This window comes from Rhinopithecus roxellana, chromosome 11 (genome assembly GCF_007565055.1).
Source record: "Rhinopithecus roxellana isolate Shanxi Qingling chromosome 11, ASM756505v1, whole genome shotgun sequence".
Lineage (NCBI taxonomy): Eukaryota > Metazoa > Chordata > Mammalia > Primates > Cercopithecidae > Rhinopithecus > Rhinopithecus roxellana.
Window position 1 is genome coordinate 126,869,213 of NC_044559.1, and position 21,135 is coordinate 126,890,347.

The following is a 21,135-nucleotide window of genomic DNA, read 5'->3' on the forward strand; positions in this document are numbered from 1 at the left end:
AATCAAAAGATAGGTTTACCTCTGTGAGATAAATAAACACATCACAAAGCCATTTCACGCAAAGCTTTTATCTGGTATTTGTCTGGGAATGTTTGCCTTTTCAACCTAGGCCTCAATGAGTTCTCAAATATCCCTTGGGAGATTCTACAAAAACTAGTGTTTCCAAACTGCTGAATCAAAATGATTTAACGTTGTGAGATGAGTTTACACATCACAAAGCAATTTGACAGATACCTTTTTCTAGTTTTTATTTGAGGATGTTTGCTTTTTAACCACATGTATCAATGCACTCCCAAATGTCTTTTTGCAGATTCTACAAAAACAGTGTTTCCAAACTGTTGAATCAAAAGAAAGGTTTAACTCTGTGAGACGAATGCACACATCATAAAGCAGTATCTGAGAAAACTTCCTTCTCGTTTATATTTGGGGATATTCACTTTTTCACCATTTCCCTAAAAGAGCTCCCAGATGTCCCATCACAGATCCTACAAAAGCTGGTGTTTCCAAACAGCTGAAACAAAATACAGGTTTAACTCTGTGAGATGAATCCCCACATCAGCAATCACTTTCACGGAGAGCTTCATTCTAGTTTTTATCTGGTGATATTCACTTCTCCAAAATAGGCCACAATGAGCTTCCAAATGTCCCTTTGCAGATTCTATGAAAATAGTGTTTCCAAACTGCTGAATCAAAAGGTAAGTTTAACTCTGTGAGATGAATGTACACATCAGAAAGCAGTTTCACAGAGAGCCCTTTTTTAGTTTTTACCTGGAAATATATACTTCTTTACAATAAGCCTCAATGAGCTCCCAAATATCCCTTTGCAGATTCCACAAATATAGTGATTCCAAAGAGCTGAATCAAAATATAAGTTTAACTCTGTGAGCTGAATTAACACATCACAACATAGCTTCAAAGACAGCTTCTTTCTTGTTTTTATCTGATGATATTCACTTCTTTACAATAGGCCTCAATGAGCTTCCAAATGTCCTTTTGCAGATTCTACAAAAACAGTGTTTCCATACTGCAGAATCAAAAGAAAGGTTCAACTCTGTGAGATGAATTCATACATCACAAACAGTTTCTCAGATAGCTTCTTTCTAGTTTTTATCTGAAGATATTTGTTTTTTCAACATTGGTCCCAGTGAGCTCCCAAATGTCCCTTTGTAGATTCTACAAAACTGTGTTTCCAACTGCAGAATCAAAATGGAGGTTTAACTCTTTGAGATGAAACCACACATCACAAAGTTGTTTCCCAAAGAACTTCTTTCTAGTTTTTATCTGGTGATATTTACTTTTCACAATAGAACTCAATGAGCTCCAAAATGTCCCTTTGCAGATTCTACAAAAACAGTGTTTCCAAACTGCTGAATCAAAAGAAAGGTTTAACTCTGTGAGAGGAATCCACACATCCCAAAGAAGTGTGGAAAAGATAGCTTCTGTTAAATTTTTGTCTGGGGATATTCGATTTTTCACAATAGACCTCAAAGCGCCTCAAAATGTCCCTTCAGAGATAATATAAAAATAGTGTTTCCAAAGTGCTGAATCAAAAGATAAGTTTAACTCTCTATGATGAATCTAGACTTCACAAAGCAGTTTCACAGATAGCTTCTTTCTAGTTTTTATCCGATGATACTCACTTCTTTATAGTAAGCCTCAAAGAGGCCCCACATGTCCCTTTGCAGATTCTACCAAAACAGTGTTTCCAACCTGCTTAATCAACAGAAAGGTTTAGTTTGTGAGACAAATGTACACATCACAAGGCAGTTCAACACATAGTATTTTTTTCTTAGTTTTTATTTGGGAATCTTGGCTTTTTCACCATAGGTCTCAATGCATTCCCAAATGTCCTATCACAGATTCCACAAAAACAGTGTTTCCATATCTGAATCAAAAGAAAAGTTTAACTCTGTGAGATTAATATCCACATCAGAAAGCAGTTTCTCAGATAGCTTTTTTCTAGTTTTTATCTAGGGATATTCACTTCTTTACAACAGCCCTCGATGAGCTTCAAAAGTTTACCTGTGTGACATGAATGCCAACATCACAAAGCCTTTTCATGGAAAGCTTCTTTCTAGTTTTTATCTGAAGAAATTTGCTTCTCTACAACAGGGCTAAATGTGCTACCAAATGTCCCTTCATAGGTCCTACAAATACAGTGTTTCCATACTGTTGAATCAAAAGAAAGGTTTAACTCTGTGAAATGCATTCACATATCACAAAGCAGTATCTTAGATAGATTCTTTCACGTTTTTATCTGGGAATATTCACTTTTTCACCATTGGCCTCCTTGACCTCCCAAGTGTCTCTTCACAGATTCCACAAAAGCAGTGCTTCCGAACTGCTGAATCAAAATAAAAGTTTAATGCTCTGAGTTGAATCCACAAATAACAAAGCACTTTCACAGAGAGCTTCTTACTAGTTTCTATATGGTAATATTCACTTCTTTACAATAGGCCTAAATGAGCTCCCATATGTTCCTTCCCAGATTCTACAAAAACCGTGTTTCCAAACTGCTGAATCAGAAGAAAAGTTTAATTCTTTGAGATGAATGCATACATCACAATGCCGTTTCTCAGATAGCTTATTTCTGCTATTTATCTGGGGATATTCACTTTCTCACCATTGACCTCAATGAGCTCCCAAATATCTCATTTCAGATTCTACAAAAAACAGTGCCTTCAAACTGCTGAATAAAAAAATAGGCTTGACTTTGTGAAATGAATGCACATATCACAAAGCAGTTTCCCAGATAGCTCATTTTTAGTTTTTATCTGGGGATATTCACTTTCTCACCATTGACCTCAATAAGCTCTCAAATGTCCCTTCCCAGTTTCTGCAAAAACAATTTTTCCAAACTGCTGAATCAAAAGCAAGTTTTAACTCTGTGAGATGAATCCACAGGTCACAATTGGGTATCTCAGATAGCTTCTTTCTAGTGTTTATCTGGGGATATTTTCTTTTTCACAAATGGCCTCAATGAGCCTTAAATGACCCTTCACAATTTCTACAAAAACATTGTTTTCAAACTGCTGAATAAAAAGGTCAGTTTAACTATGTGAAATGAATTTACACATCACAAAGCACTTTATCAGGCAGGCTCTTTCACGTTTTTATCTAAAGGTATTTGCTTTTTCACCATAAACCTCAATGTGCTCCCAAATGTCCTTTCTCAGATTCTATGAAAACAATGTGTCCAAACTGCTGAATCAAAAAAAAAAAAACGTTTAACTTTGAGGGATAAATCAATGCATAAACAAAGCAGTTTCTCAGATAGCTTCTTTCTAGTTTTATCTGAAGATAATTCCTTTTTCACTATAGGCCTCAATGCATTCCAAGATGTCCTTTCGCAGATTCCTCAAAAACAGTGTTTCCAAGCTGCTAAATAAAAAGATCTGTTTATTCTGTGAGATTAATGCATGCATCACAAAGCAATTTCTCAACTAGTTACTTTCTAGTTTTCATGCAGGGATATGCACTTTTTCACCATAGGACTCAATGCACCCCCAAATATGCTTTCTAGGATTCCACACAAACAGGGCTTGCAAACTTCTGAAATAAAAGAAAGATTTACCTCTATGAGAAGAATTCTCACACCACAAAGCAGTACCTCAAAAAGCGTTGTTCTTGTTTTTATCTCAGGATATTCACTTTTTCACAATTAACCTCAATGAGCTCACAAAAGTCCTTTCGCAGATTCTACAAAAACAGTGTTTTCAAACTGTTGAATCAAAAGAAAGGTTTAACTCTTTGAGGTGAATGCACATATTACAAAGCAGTTTCTCAGAGAGCTTCATTCTATTTTTTATGTGAAGATATTTCCTTTTTCACTATGAACCTCAATTTGCTCCCTAATGTCCTTTTGCAGATTCTACAAAGGAGTGTTTCCAAACTGCTGACTAAAAAAAAAGTATTACCTCTGTGAAATGAATGCACCCATCACAAAGTAGTTTTGTGGATACCTTCTTCCTAGTTTTTAACTGGGGATATTCTCTTTTTCACCGTTGACCTAAATAAACTTCCAAATACCCCTTCACTTGTTCGACAAAAACAGTGTTTCCAAACTGCTGAATCAAACAAGAGGTTTATTTCCGTGAGATGAATTCACAAATCAAAGCATTTTAACAGACAGACTCTTTTTTGTTTTTATCTGGGGATATTTGCTTATTCACCAATGGTCACACTGCACTCCCAAATGTCCTTTCACAGATTCTACCAAAACAGTGTTTCCAAACTGATGAATCAAAAGAAAAGTTTTACTCATTGAGATGAATGCACACATCACAAACTAGTTTCTAAAATAGCTTCTTTCTAGTTTTTATCTGGGAATGTTTGCTTTTTCATCATTTGCCTCAATGAGATCCCAAATGTCACTTTGCAGATTCTACAAAAACAATGTTTACAAACAGCTGGATCAAAAGAAAGGTATAACTCTGTGAGTTGAAAGTACACATCACAAATCAGTTTCTCAGATAGCTTCTTTAAAGTATTGATCTGCAGGTATTTTCTTTTTCATCATAGGTCTCAATGCACTCCCAAATGTTCTTTTGCAGATTCTACAAAAACAGTGATTACAAACTGTCAAATCAAAAGAAACGTTTAACTCTGTGAGATGAATGCACACATCACAAAGCACTTTCTCAGATATTTTCTTTCTGGTTTTTCTTTCTGGGGATATTTGCTTTTTCACTGTAGACCTCAATTTGCTCCCCAATGTCCTTTGGCAGATTCTACAGAAACAGTGTTTCAAAAGTGCTGAATCAAAGATAGGTTTAACTCTATGAGAAGAACACACAAATCACAAAATAGTTTCACAGAGTGCTTCTTTCTAGTTTTTATCTAGCGATATTCACTTATTTACAATAGACCTCAATCAGCTCCCAAATGTCCCTTTGAGAATTCTACAAAAACAGTGTTTCCAGCCCACTGAATTAAAAGAAACGTTTAACTCTGTGAGATAAATCCAGAAATCACAAAGCAGTTAAACAGATAGCTTCTTTTAGTTTTTATCTGGTCATGTTCCCTTTTTCACCATAGGACTCAAAGTGCTCCCAAATGTCCTATCACAGATTCCACAAAAACAGTGTTTCCAAACTGCTGAGTCAAAAGAAAAGTTTTAATCTGTGAGATGAATGCATTCATTAAAAAGCAGTTTCTCAGGTAGCTTTTTTCAAGTTTTCATCTGAAGATATTTTCTTTTTCACTGTAGGCCTCAATGTGTTCCCTAATGTCCTTTCTAGGATTTTACAAAAATAGTGCTTGCAAACTGCTGAATCAAAAGAAATCTTTAACTGGGTAAGATGAATGCATACATCACAAAGCAGTTTTTGAGATAGCTTCTTTTTAGTTTTTATCTTCGGATATTTTCTTTTTCACCATTGAACTCAATGACCTCCTAAATGTTCCTTTGGACATTGTAAAACAACAGTGTTTCCAAACTGTTGGATCAAAAGATAGGTTTAATGCACACATCACAGAGCAGTTTCTCAGAAAGCTTCTTTCTAGTTTTTATCTGGGGATATTCACTTTTCATCAAAGGCCTTTATGCGTTCCCAAATTTTTTTCACAGATTTAAAAAACAGTGTTTCCAAACTGCTAAATCAAAAGAAAGGGTTACCTCTATGAGATGAAGGCACACAACACAAAGCACTTTCTTGGAAATCTTCTTTCTAGTTTTTATCTGAAGATATTTTCTTTTTTACCATAGACATCAACATGCTCACAAATGTCCTTTCGCAGATTCTACAAAAACAGTGTTTCCAAACTGCTGTATAAAAAGAAAGGTTTAACTCTTCGAGATGAATGCACACATCACAAAGCTGTTTCTCAGATAGCTTCCTGCTAGTTTTTATCCTGGGATAAATTTTTCACAATTGGCCTTGATGAGCTCCCAAATTTCCTTCTGTGGAAAGTACAAAAAGAGTGTCTCCACACTGCTGAATCAAAAGAAAGAGTTAACTGTGTGTGATGAATGCACACATCACAAAGCAGTTTCTCAGAAAGCTTCCATCTACTTTTTATCTGAAGATATTTTCTTTCTCACCATAGGCCTCAAACAACCCCAAATGTCCTTTCTCAGGTTTTACAAAAACAGTGTTTCAAAACTGCTGAATCAAAAAAAAGGTTTATCTCTGCAAGAAGAATGCACACATCACAAATCTGTTTCTCAGATAGCTTCCTTCTATTTTTTATCTTGGGATATTAGCTTTTTCACCACTGGCCTCAAAGAGCTCCCAATTGTCCATTCATATAATGTACACAAACAGTGCTTCCAAACTACTGAAAGAATGGAAAGCTTTTACTGTGTGAGGTAAATGCACATATTGCAAAGCAGTTTCACAGAAAGCTTCTTTCTAGTTTTTATCTGAAGATAATTTCTTTGTCAACATAGGCCTCAATGCTCTTGCAACTATCCTTTCCCAGATTCTACAAACACAGCATTTCCAAACTGCAGAATCGAAATAAAGGTTTAAACCTTGCCAATGAATGTACACGTCACAAAGCATTTTATCAGATAGCTTCCTTCTAGTTTTCAGCCTGGGATATTCACCTTTTCGCCATTGGCCTCAATGAGCTCCAAAATATCCATTCGCAGAATGTACAAAAACAGTATTTCCAAATTCTTGAATCAAAAGAACAGTTTAATATTGTGGATCAATGTACACATAACAAAGCAATATTTCAGAAAGCTTCTTTCTAATTTTTATCTGAAGATATTTTCATTTTCACGATAGGCTTCAACATACTCTCAAATGTCCATTGGCAGAGTGTACAGAAACAGTGTTTCCAAACTGCTGAATCAAAGAATGGCTTAACTCTGTGAGATCAATAGACAAATCACAAAGCAGTTTCTCAGAAAGCTTCTTTCTAGTTATCTGAAGATACTTTCTTTTTCACTATAGGCCTCAATGCCCTCCAAAATATCCTTTGCTGAATCAAAAAATAAACAGTGTTTCCAAACTGCTGAATCAAAACAAAGGTTTAACTCTGTGAGGTGAATGCACCCATCGCAAAGCAGTTTCTCAGAAAGTTTTTCTTTCTAGTTTATATCTGAAGATATTTTCCTTTTCACCGTAGGCCTTAATGAGCAACCAAAAGTCTTTTCACAGATTCTAGAAAAACATTGTTTCCAAACTGCTGAATCAAAAGAAAGTTTCACTCTGTGAGATGACTTCACACATCACAATGTAGTTCCTCAGAAAGCTTCTTTCTAGTTTTTATCTGAAGATATTTTCTTTTTCATCATAGGCCTAAATGCCATCCCCAATGTCCTGAGATATGCCCTGGTCTCTTGCAGCACCCTCAGGCTTACTACGGTGGGAAAACGCCACTCTGGTAAATTTGATGTCAGACCAGTTCTCTGTTCTCAAATCCTGCTTTCTGTTAAGATGATCATCAAGACAATATGTGCACCGCTGAACATAGATCCTTATCAGAACTTCTGATTTGCCCTTGTCCTGTTTCCTCAGAAGTATGTCATCTTTGTTCTTCTTTTTGCCCTTTGAAGCATGTGATCTTTATGACCTACTCCCTTTTCATACACCCCCTCCCCTTTTGAAATCCTTAATGAAAACTTGTTGATTTACAGCTCAGGTGTATATCACAGTCCGATCAATATGTGATGTCAAGGTGTGGAGAAACGTTCGTTGATCTGGTCCACAGAAACGCTTGTTCATCTCTCTGATGACTGGTGAGTTGTCTGTGTATTGTTTGGGGTAACTCTGGATCATGCAGAGTCTAAACATTATGCTTATCTCTGCTATATTAAACTCCTGTTAAAACAGGATGGGGTTCAGTTGCCCATGGAAAATATAGTCACTCTATGCAGGGCAGTGAAAAACACTGTCCTTGGTTTCCTGAAAAGGGTAAGTTAGATGTGGAACTATGGGATCATGTTGGTGCAAAATTCCGGGAAATGGTCCCAACAAGAAATTATGTTCCCGTCACTCTTTGGGTTGATTGGGACTTGGTATGTGCAATCCTAATGACATACAAATCCCATGACCCTTGCAGTTACCAAAATTTTCTGAATCTGATGATCCTGTACTTCTTCATCAGGTTTCCTCTCCTGCATGGCCTTTGTTATCTGCTCAGCCTCTCCTTTTGCCTACTCCTCCCCCACCTGATGATGTTGATGATTCAATATCTAACTCTGGAGACTTTGGCTTAAAATCACACCCTGATGATCTTATTTCTTTTCATGAAGAGTCAATACTTGTAGCTCCCGTGACCCTGACTTGAACAGCCCAGGATCATACCTATGCTAACTCTTCCCTCTTAAAACCTTTGTAGTCTTTGCCTAAGGAGCCACCTAATGGCTCTGAGACCAAACTACAACTTACCTGTAATTCTGCAGGCCCTCCCCCATCCACTGCAACCCCTCATCCTCTTGTCATTTCGGTACATCAACCAGTCACTTTGCCATCTACTCAACCTGTTTCTCTGTACCATTCTTCAAGCATAGATGCCAATAATCATCAGTATGCTTCGGCCTTTTCTGCTCCCACAATGCCCCTTTCTCACACTCTCATACCTGTCTGACCACCTCAACCTCAGTTTCCCTTATCGATCCATGGTTTTCCTATCACTTCTATGCCAATTCCGTCTCATGTGCCTGCTCTTGAAACTTTCATGCAACTGCCTATTATGCCAAAACAAAGAAAAACTGGATTAGAGGCATGAGCTTATCCTGTCACGCTAGAACCTCCTAATGTTCAAGGGGTATATGTGCATTGATATGCACCACTCAATCTTACCTTTTTAAAAATAATTCAAGGATGCTTGTACTCAGTATGGTCCTACTTCTCCATATGTTAAAATGATATTACAGACCTTTTGTACTGAGGTCATTTTGCTTCCTTTAGACTGGGACCTTTTGACAAAAGCTGTTCTAACTCCATCTCAGCATTTACAATTCCTTACCTGGTGGTTAGAAGAGGCCCATCTGCAGGCTCAGCTAAATCAGGCTGATGGCACTCTAATTACTCAGATTCAGCTCATAGGCTCTGAAAATTCCTCTAACACTGCCGCTCAATTAGGCTTTACAACTTGGAAATGTGGAACTTTCTCTTTCCTCCTAGAATTCTCATGTTTTTCTAGTAAAAAAAGAAATCAGACAAGTGCCAGATGGTAACTGATTTAAGGGCCATTAATGCTGTAATTAAACTTTTGGGAGCCATCCAACCTGGCATGCCTGCCCCTGATTTAATACCTAAGAGTTGGCCTCTTATAGTTATTGATCTTAAATATTGTTTCATATTGCTTTACATTAATTGGATTGTGAAAAAATTGCGTTTACTTTTCCATCTATCAATAATCAGGAGCCTGCAGCTCATTATCAATGGAAAGTACTTCATCAGGGGATGCTGAATGACACTACCATCTGCCAGCTTTATGTTGGACATGTGCTTTCACCAGTTTGAGCTCAATTTCCTTTTCACAGGCCTATATTTTCATTATATTTCTGACATATTAATTGCTGTCTCTACTGATAAACAATTAATTGTTATCATTTTTTGAGCCACCGGGTTACAGAGGCTCGATTACACATCACTCAGGATAAAATTCAACAGACCACTATTGCTCAATGTTTAGGAATGCTGGTCAATAAAGAATGTGTTCAACCTGAAAAAGTTCAGATTAGGTGAGATTCTTTGAAAATCTTAAATAATTTCCAAAAAATTTTGGGTAACATTAATTATTTAAGACCTACTTTAGACATTCCAACATATGCACTATCTAAATTGTTTCCCATGCTATGTGGAGATTCCAATCTCCACAGTCCCAGTACTTTGATCCCTGAGGCTTCACTGAAATTTCAATTCATAGAATAAAAAATCTAAACTGCCCAGTTGTCTAGAGTACAGTCGTCTCAGCCTTTCCAGCTTCTGATTTTTGCTTCATTGCACTCTCCTACTGGTCTAATAGTTCAACATAATGATTTAGGGGAGTGGTGTTTTCTTCCTCATTCTGTGTCAAAAACTTTGTGTGTTTATCTGGACCAAACAGCCACCCTAAATGGACAAGTTCAGTGTAGAAAACTTAAAATTTCCGGATTTGATCCAAATTTATTTGTGGTTCCTTTAAATCGGCTCGAAGTTCAAGCCGCTTTTCAACATTCCATACTGTGGCAAATTCACTTGGCTGATTGTATTGGTATTATTGACAATCATATCCAAAAAACAAATTGCTTGATTTTATAAAAATGACTTCTTGTGTGGTCGCTCAATTGACCGTTGATCAGTCCATCCCTGAGGCTGTTACAGTGTTCACTGATGGCTCCAGTAACGTAAATGCTGGTTACGTGAGTCCTACAGACAAGCTTATTTCTAACCCTTACGTGTCTGCTCAAAAGGCAGAGTTAATTGCTTGTAATTACTGCCTTACAGGATTTCCCCAAACCTTTAAATATTGCCTCTGATTCTGCTTATGTTGTACATGCCACTAAAATATAGAAACTGCTACTATCAAACATATTGATAATTCTGAATTGGCTTCTTTATTTTCGAGGTTACAACAGGCAGTTCACCAAGGTAGACACCCTTTCAATATTAGACATATTAGATCTCATACCCCTTTACCAGGACCTATGTCTGCTGGTAACCATAAGTGGACTGTTTGGTCTCTTTTGCAACCCAAGAAGCACAAGAGTTCCATAATCTCACTCATGTTAATGCTGCTGGATTAAAAGACAAATTTGTTCTCTCCTGGAAGGAGGCTAGCCTTATTGTCCACCGCTGCCCTCAGTGCCAAGTTTTTGTCTTTCCAAATCAGAAACCTGGCGTTAATCCCATAGGTCTAACTCTTAATGATTTATGGCAAATGAATGTGACTCATGTTAGCTCCTTTGGCAGACTTTCATATGTACATGTTTCTGTAGGCACCTTTTCAGGCTTTATCTGGGCTACTTGCCAAACAGGGGAAGGCATGGCCCAAGTTAAAATATATCTGTATCCATGCTTTGCAGAGATGGGGCTTCCATATTAAATAAAAATAGACAACGCTCCTGGATATGTTAGTAAGGCTTTTGATTTATTTATGCAACAATGGGGAATTTTCCATATTACCTAAATCCCTTACAATCCTTGGGGACCGGCTTTGGTGGAAAGGGTCAATCACACTTTAAAAACCAAATTTCCCAAACAGTCTGAACAACAAAGGCATAATTTAAACACTCCCCACTCTTAATTGCATTTAGCCTTGTTTACTTTAAACTTTGTAAATGTTCCTAAAGACAATATTCTGACTGCAGCTGAATAGGCAAAAAAAAAAAAAAAAAAAAGAAAACCAGTGTTATGGAAAAACTCCCAGACCAATACCTGGGAACCTGGAAAAATTATAACGTGGGGAGGAGGGTATGCTTTTGTTTCACTAGGACATCATCAATCCCCTGTCTGGGTGCCCACTGGGAGACTTAAACTTCTTGTGAATACTGACAATGAAAACCACAGGGAAAAGAAAAAGACGTCCACCTTAGAGGTCGCCCTCATACCTGGTGAGATCTGTGCCAAATCCTCAAAAACTGGCACGCCAAATCAAAATGGGTCTGGTTCAATTTTCCCTAATGGCAATGGAGACCCCTCTATCTAATCCCAGTTCTCCTAAATCTAAAAATCTCACCATTTCTATTAGCCTGAAAATGACATCCTGCTGTTCTCTTTCACCTTCAGCACTGGATTTAACTTACAATAAGTTTTATTTAATAATTCTCCTCCTTATACTTTCTGTCTCACCAGTTTCCCCTCACACTGATTTACCTGCTACACCAAATTATGATTATTGAGCTTATATGCCTTTTATTTGACCTCTCACCTGGATGGAGGCTTCCTGTCGAAATCTATACTAACGATAGTGTGTGGATGCCTGGAGCTACAGATGACCATTGCCCCGCTCAACCAGGAGAAGAACGCACTGTATTTAATGTTACTATGGGTTATAAATACCGTCCTCTGTTCCTCTGACTTGCACCTGGTTGCATCCATCTAGAAACTCAAGTCTAGGCTGTTGATCTTCTGGAGAGATTAGCTACAAAGTAACAGGGACATTTAGTCTCCGGTATTTCCCTTTCTCCTGTAAGACAAATGAAAAGGGGAGTAATAGGAGATACTCCATACTTTCAATATAAACCTTTAGGAAAACCATGTCCTAAAATGTTCAAGGGCCCCACTAAAACTTTAATTTGGGAATACTGTGTTAGCTCCCATGCAGTAGTATTAAAAAATGACTCATATGGTTTAGTAATAGACCGGCCACCAAAGGGGGTTATTTAAAAAACAATTGCTCCTCTGTCGGAAGGGAATGCCTGGAGGCTACTTATTTTATTTCTTATTGGGAGGACGAGGATCATGACCTTACTTTGCATAGGAAGTTCAGCTCATTCTTTCCCTTAAAATGGAAAGATAAGTTCATAACCCCCCACCCTGGCCAAGGCCTCATATATTTCCCATTCTGAACCCAGAGGGCCCAGAACTTTGGAAATTGGCTATTGCCAAGTCTGGACTGTAAGGGAAGGGTAAACTTTTCTCTCTGTTGTCCCCATCACTGACTCTCACATCCATGATTCTGAACTCCATGATAAATCCCCTTCAAACTCTTTTCCTCTTTCTGATCACAGTCCTCCCTTAAGAGACTCCAATTGGCATTATCATAATTCTTCTTGACCCAGGTATGCCCATCTACATATTTGGCATCCTAGGCGCCTCAGATTGCTTCTTTATGGTGGAGAACATTGGACATTGCCACTGCCACTCCTCTCCCTCAGTATCAACATAGATTCAGACATTCTCCTTTGTTTACCTCCAACATGACTATTCCTATACAGAGTTGTATTAAGGTTCCTTACACACAGTTAGTGGGAAATATTAAAATTTAGATGAGCAATCAAACTGTCAAAGGCATTAATTGTCATTTATACACTTGTGTTAACTCCCACTTTGACTCCAGGAAAAGTGTAATGTTGGTTTGAGTTCGAGAACTCAACCAATGGTACTGGATACTGGTAATTTTACCCAAACCTTGAGAATCTTCCCCCTCAGTACATTTAATTAATGAAGTGTTACAATGAATTCTCAAAAGAGTTACGAGATTTGTTTTCACTTTAAATGCTGTGATCATGGGCCTAATTACAGTCACTGCACTGGCCACTACTACCAGAATGTCATTATATCAATCTATTCAAATGGCTCATTTTGTTAAGGCTTGGCAAGCCAACTACACCCAAATGTGGAAGTCTCAACTGGGTATTGATCAAAAATTAACTAATCAAATTAATGATTTAAGACAGTCTATTATTTGGCTTGGAGGTCAGGTAGTGAGTCTCAAACATCACATGCAAATGCAGTGCGATTGGAATACTTTGGATTTCTGTATCACCATATTCCTACAATGAGACTGATCATGGAAAATGGTCAAAGGATAACTTCTGAGTAGGGAAGATAATTTATTCTTGAACATAACTAAATTGAAGAAACAGATATGTGAAGCCTCTCAAACTCATTTATCCATTGTGCCTGGAGCTGAGGAGTGAGATCAGGTGTCAGAAAGTCTTTCTGGACTGAACCCCATGACTTGGATTAAGTCTACTGGGGGCTCCACTGTAGTAAATTTTGGAATTATGTTTCTCTGTTTATTCAACTTGTTTTTAGTCTGCCAGACCACTCAAAGAATCCTGTGTCAAAACTGAGAGAATGAGCAAGCCTTCGTTGCCATGGCACATTTATATAAAAGGAAAGGGGGAGATGTTGAGGGAAGTCAGAGACCCCAAAAGGAGGGACCAGTGGAGCCATGGAAGAGGAACACAAATTGTAAAAATTTCAATTTAACATGTACATGTATCACTTTCAAAATAATACTTTCATAATTTCTTACACCAATCTTACTTTAACCTCTCAATCCTGTTATCTTCATAAGCTGAGGGTGTATATCACCTCAGGATCACTGTGATGATTGTGTTAACTGTACCAATTGATCATAAAACATGTGTGTTAGAACAATATGAAATCAGGGTTCCTTGAAAAAGAACAGGATAACATTGGATTTTAGGGAACAAGGGAAGACAGTCATAAAGTCTGACGGCCTGCAGGGTCAGGCAAAAAGAGCCATATTTTTCTTCTTGCAGAGAGCCTATAAACGGAACTGCAATAGGGAAGATATCATTAACTTCTTTCCCTAACAAAGAATGTTGATATTTAATACTCTGGGAAAAGAATTGCATTCCTGGTGTGAGGTCTATAAATGGCTGGTTTGGGAGGGTCTGTCCTATGCAGTTGAGATAAGGACTGAGATGAACCCTGGTCTCCTGCAATACCTTCAGGCTTACTAGGGTAGGGTAAACCCGCCCTAGTTAACTTGAGATCAGTTAACTCTGCTCTTGAAACCTGTTTTATGTCAAGATGATTATCAAGAAATATGCACACCACTGAACACAGACCCTTATTAGAACTTCTGATTTGCCCTTGTCCTGTTTCTTCAGAAGCATGTGATCCTTGTTCTCCTTTTTGCCCTTTGAAGCATGTGATCTTTGTGACCTACTCCCTGTTCATACACTCCCTCCCCATTTGAAATCTTTAATAAAATCCTGCTCGTTTTGTGGCTCAGGTGGGCATCATGGTCCTACCAATATGTGATTTCATGCCCGGAGGCCCAGCTACAAAATTCGTCTCTTTGTACCTTTTCTCTTTATTTCTCAACCAGTCAACACTGAGGGAAAATAGAAAGAATATAGGTTGAAATACTGGGGGTGGGTTCCTGTGTTAATCTGGAAAACCACTTTGTGATGTGTGCATTCATCTCACAGAGATAAACCATTCTTTTGATTCAGGAGTTTGGAAACACTCTTTCTGTACATTCTGTGAATGGACATTTGGGAGGGCTTTAAGGCATATAATGAAAAAGCAAATATCTTCAGAAAAAACTAGAAACAAGCTATCTGAGAAAATTCCTTGTCATGTATGCATTCTTCTCAGAGAATTTAGCTATTCTTTTGATTCAGTAGTTTGGAAACACCTTTTCGTACATTCTGCAAATTGACCTTTGAATACTGATTGAGGCCAATGGTGAAAAAGTGAATATCCCAAGATAATAACCAGAAGAAAGCTATCTGAGAAACCTCTTTGTCATGCATGCATTCATCTCACAGATGTAAACCTTTTTTTTTATTCAACAGTTTGTAAAAACTGTTTATGTACATTCTGCCAATGGAGATTTGTGATCTCATTGAGGCCAATGCTGAAAAAACAAATATCCTGAGATAACAACTAGAAGAAATCTGTCTGAGAAATCACTTTGTGATATGTGCACTCATCTGACAGAGGTAGACCATTGTTTTGATTCAGCAATATGAAAATAAAGTTTTTTGTAGAATCTATGAAAGGACATTTTGGAGTACATTGAGGCCTATGATAAAAAAGAAAATATCGTCAGATTAAAAACTAGAAAGAAGAGTTGCATGTGTCTTTTGATTCAGTCATTTGGAAACATTGTTTTTGTAGAATCTGTGAAGGGACATTTGGGAACTCAATGGGGCATATGGAGAAAAGGCAAATATCTTTAGATTAAAAACTAGAAAGAAGCTTTACGATGTGTACATTCATCTCACAGAGTTACACATTTCTTTTCATTCAGCAGTTTGGAAATACTGTCTTTATAGAATCTGAGAAAGGACATTTGGGAGTGCATTGAGGTTTACAGTGAAAAAGCAAACATTTTCAGGTGAAAACTAGAAAGAAGATATCAGAGCAACTACTTCATCATGTGTGAATTCATCTCACAAAGTTATACCTTTCTTTTGATTCAGCAGTTTGGAACACTGTTTTTTGTAAATTTTGCGAGGGAACATTTTGAAGTACATTGAGGCCTATGATAAAAAAGGGAATATCCCCAGATAAAAAACTACAAAAGAAGCTATATAAGTAACTGCTTTGTGATGTGTGTATTCGTCTCACAGAATTAAACCTTTGTTTTTATTCAGAAGTTTGGAAACACTGTTTTTGTACATTCTGCGAATGGATATTAGGGAGTTCATTGAGGCCATTGGTGAAAAAGCAAATATTCCAATAAAAACTAGATGGAAGCTATCTGAGAAACTACTTTATGATGTGTGCATTCATCTCACAGAATTAAGCCTATCTTTTGATTCAGTAGTTTAGAAACAGTTTTTGTAGAATCTGCATAAGGACATCAGGGAGCACCTTGAGGCCGATGGTGAAAAAGCAAATATCTTCAATTAAACACTTGAAAGAAGATATCTGAGAAACTACTTTGTGATGTGAGCATTCATCTCACAGAGTTAAATCTCTTTTTTGATTCAGCAGTGTGGATACAATGTTTTTGTAGAATCTTTGATGGGATATTTTGAAGCACATTGAGACCTATGGTGAAAAAGAGAATATCCCCAGATAGAAAGTAGAAGAAAGCTATCTGAGCAACTGCTTTGTGATGTTTGCATTCATCTGACAGAGTTAAACCTTTCCGTTGATATAGTAATTTGGAAACCCTGTTTTTGTAGGATCTGCAAGAAATCATTTGGAGGTGCATTTAAGTCTATGGTGAATAAGCAAATACCTTTGGATAAAAATTAGAAAGAAGCTATCTGAGAAACTTCTTTGTGATGTGTGCATTCATCCCACAGAGTTAAACTTTTCTTTTCATTAAGCAGTTTGTAAACTTGCTTTTGTAGAATCTGTGAAAGGACATTTGGGAATGCATGGAGGCCTATAGTGAAAAAGCAAATATCTTCCAATAAAAACTAGAAGTAATCTATCTGAGAAACTACTTTGTGATATGTGTATTCATCTCACAGAGTTAAACCTTTCCTTTGATACAGCAGTTTGGAAACACTATTTTTGTATTTTCTGCGAATGGATATTTGGGGGCTCATTGTAGCCTATGGTGAAAAAGTGAATGTCCCTGGATAAAAACTAAAGGAAGCTATGTGAGAAAGCATTTGTGATGAGTGTATTCATCTAACAGAGTTAAACGTTTCTTTTGATTCAGCAATTTGGAAACGCTGTTTTTGTAGAATCTGAGAAGGGACATTTTGAGGTGTCTTGAGACCTATGGTGAAAAAGGAAATATCCCCAGATAAAAACCAGAATGACCCTTTCTGAGTAACTGCTTTGTGATATGTGTATTCATCTCAAAGAGTTAAAACATTCTTTTGATTCAGGAGTTTGAAAACACTGTTTTTGTAGAATCTGTGAAAAAGTATTTGAGAGCACATTGTCACCTATGGTGAAAAATTGAATATCTTAAGATAAAAACTAGAAAGAAACTATTTGAGAAGCTACTTTATGATATGTCCATTCATCTCATGGAGTTAGACCTTTATTTTGATTCAGCAGTTTGGAAACATTGCTTTTGTAGAATCTGTGAAAAGACATTTTGAAACTCATTGGGGCATATGGAGAAAAGGTAAATACTTTTAGATAAAAACTAGAAAGAAGCTATCTGAGAAACTGCTTTATGATATGTGCATTTAGCTCACAGAGTTAAAAGTTTCATTTGAATCAGCATTATGGGAATGCTGTTTTTGTAGAATCCGCAAAGGGACATTTTGAAATGCTTTGAGGTCTATGGTGAAAAAGTGAACATCTCAAGGTAAAACCAGAAAGAGGTTATCCGAGCTTTGTGATGTGTGCATTCATCTCACACTGTTACATCTTTCTTTGATTCAGCAGTTTGGAAACACTGTCTTTACAGAATCTGAGAAAGGACATTTGGGAGCACATTGAGGTTTATGGTGAAAAAGCAAATATCTTCAGGTGAAAACTAGACAGAAGATATGTGAGCAAATACTTTGTCATGTGTGAGTTCATCTCACAGAGTTAAACGTTTCATTTGATTCAGTGCTTTGGAACACTGTTTTTGTGGATTCTGCGAAGGGACATTTTGAGACACATTGAGACCTATGGTGAAAAAGATAATATCCCCAGATGGAAACTAGAAGGAAGCTAGCTGAGCAACTGTTTTATGATGTATGCATTCATCTCACAGAGTAAGACCTTTCTGTTGATGCAGCAGTTTGGAAATATTGTTTTTGTAGGATCTCCATGAAATCATTTGGGAGTGTATTTAGACCTATGGTGAAAAAGCAAATACCTTCAGATAAAAATTAGAAAGAAGCTATTTGAGAAGCTGCTTTGTGATGCATGCATTCGTCTTACATAGTTAAATCTTACTTTTGATTCACCAGTTTGGAAACGCTGTTTTAGTAGAATATGAAAAAGGACGTTTTGGAGCGCATGGAGGCCTATGGTGACAAAATAAATATCTTCAGGTAAAAATTAGGAAGAAGCTAACTGAGAAACTACTTTATGACATGTTCATTCATCTAACAGTTAAGCCTTTCTTTTGATGCAGCAGTTTGGAAACATTGTTTTTGTGTATTCTACAAATGGACATTTGAGGACTCATTGAGGCAAATGGTAAAAAATCGAATGTCCCAAGATAAAAACTAGAAGGAAGCTATCTGAGAAACTGTTTTGTGATGTGTCTATTCATCTAACAGTTTTAAACCTTTTGATTCAGCAGATTAGAAACATTGTTTTTGTATTATCTTTGAAAGGTCATTTTGAGACTGTTTGAGGTCTATGGTGAAAAAGCAAATATCCCCAGTCAAAGACTTAACAGAAGCTATCTTTTTCACACTCCTTTGGGATGTGAGGATTCATCTCACAGAGTTATACCTTTCTTTTGATTCAGCTGTTTGGAAACACTGTTTTTGTTGAATCTGCAAAGGAACATTTTGGAGCTCATTCAGACTTATTGTGAAGAAGTGAATATCACCAGAAGAAAACTAGAAAGAAGCTCTTTGTGAAACTGCTTTGTGATGTGGAATTTCATCTCACAGAGTTAAAACTATATTTCGATTCTGCAGTTTGGAAACTCTGTTTTTGTAGAATCTACAAATGGACATTTGGGAGCTCACTGAGGCCAATGGTGAAAAAGCAAATGTCTTCAGATAAAAACTAAAAAGAAGCTATCTGAGAAACTGCTTTGTGATGTGTGCATTCATCTCACAGAGTTGAAACTTTCTTTTGGTTCTGCAGTATGGAAACACTGTTTTTTGGAGAATCTGTGAAAAGACATTTGGAAGCAATTTGAGGCCTGTGCTGAAAAAGTGAATATTCCAGACAAAAATTTAACATAACCTATCTTTTCCACACTCCTTTGGGATGTGTAGATTCATCTCACAGAGTTAAACCTTTCTTTCAATTCTGAAGTTTGGAAATCCTGTTTTTGTAGAAGCTACAAAGGGATATTTGGGAGTCAATTGAGGTCAATGGTGAAAACGCAAATATCTTCAGACAAAATCTAGAAAGAAGCTATCTGAGAAACTGCTCTGTGATATGTGCACTTATCTCACAGAGTTGAACCTTTCTTTTGATTCTGAAGTATGGAAATACTGTTTTTGTAGAATCTGCAAAAGGACATTTGGAAGCGATTTGAGGCCTGTGGTGAAAAAGTGAATATCCCCAGAAACAAACCAGAAACAAGCTATCTGAGAGACTGCTTTGTGATGTGTGCATTCATCTCACAGAGATACACCTTTCTTTTGATTCAGCAGTTTGGAAACACTGTTTTTGTAGAATCTACAAGAGGACATTTGGGAGCACTTTGAGGCCCATGGTGAAAAAGAAAATATCTTCAAATAAAAACTTGAAAGAATATATCTGAGAAACAGCTTTGTGACATGTGAATTCATGTCACAGAATTAAACTTTTCTTTTCATTTGGCATTTTGAAAACACTATTTTTGTAGAATCTGCAAAGAAACATTTGGGAGCTCATTGAGGCCTATTGTAAAGAAGTGAATATCACCAGATAAAAACTAGAAAGAAGCTGTCTTTGAAACTGCGTTTTCATAGAATTAAACCTATATTTTGATTCAGCTGTTTGGAATTACTGTATTTGTGGAATCTGCAAGGGGATATTTTGGAACTCGTTGAGGCTTATTGTAAATAAGTATATATTCCCATGTAAAAACTAGAAAGAGACTCTCTGTGAAATTGCTTTCAGATGTGTGGATTCATCTGACAGAGTTAAACTTACCTTTGGATTAAGCAGTTTGGAAACACTATTTTTGTAGAATCCGTGAAGGGACATTTGGGCGCTTATTGAGGCCAATGGTGAAAAAGCAAATAACGCCAGATAAGAACTAGAAAGGAGATATCTGAGAAACTACTTTGTGATTTGTGCATTCATCTCACAGTGTTAAACCTTTATTTTGATTCAGCAGTTTGGAAACACTGTTTTCTAGAATCTGCAAAGGGATACTTTGGAACTCATTGAAGCCAATTTTGAAAAAGTGAATATCCCCAGATATAAACTAGAAAGTAGCCATCTGAGAAACTGCTTTGTGATGTGTGCATTCATTTCAAAGATTTAAACATTTCTGTTGATTCAACAGTTTGTAAACACTGTATTTGTACAATCTGTGAAAGGACATTTGGGAGCTCATTGAGTCCTATTTTGGAGAAGCAAATATCACCAGATACAAACTAGAAAGAAGCTTTCTGTGAAACTGCTTTGTGATGTGTGGATTCATCTCACCAAGTTAAACCTATATTTTGATTCAGCAGTTTGGAAACACTGTTTTTGTAGAATCTGCAATAGGATATTTGAGAGCACATCAATGCCTATGGTGAAAAAGCAAACATCCTCAGCTAAAACTAGAAAAAGGTATCTGTGAAACTGCTTTGTGATGTGTAAACTCATCTCACAGAGTTAAATCCTTTTTGATTCAGCAGTTTGGAAACATTGTTTTTGTAGAATCTCCCAAGGGATATTTGGGAACTCATTGAGGCCTAGGTTTAAAAGTTGAATATTCCCAGATAAATGCCAGATAAAAGCTATCTGTGAAACTGCTTAATGAGGTGTTTATTTATCTCACAGAGGTAAACCTATCTTTTGATTCAGCAGTTTGGAAACACTGCTTTTGTAGAATCTGTGAAGGGACATTTTGGAGTGCATTGAGGCCTACGGTGAAAAAGTGAATATCTCCAGATAAAAAACAATTAGAAAGAAGCTATTTGTGAAACTGATTTGTGATGTGAGATTTCCTCTTACAGGGTTTAGTCTTTCTTTTGATTCAGCAGCTTGTAAACACTGTTTTTGTAGAATCTGTGAATGGACATTT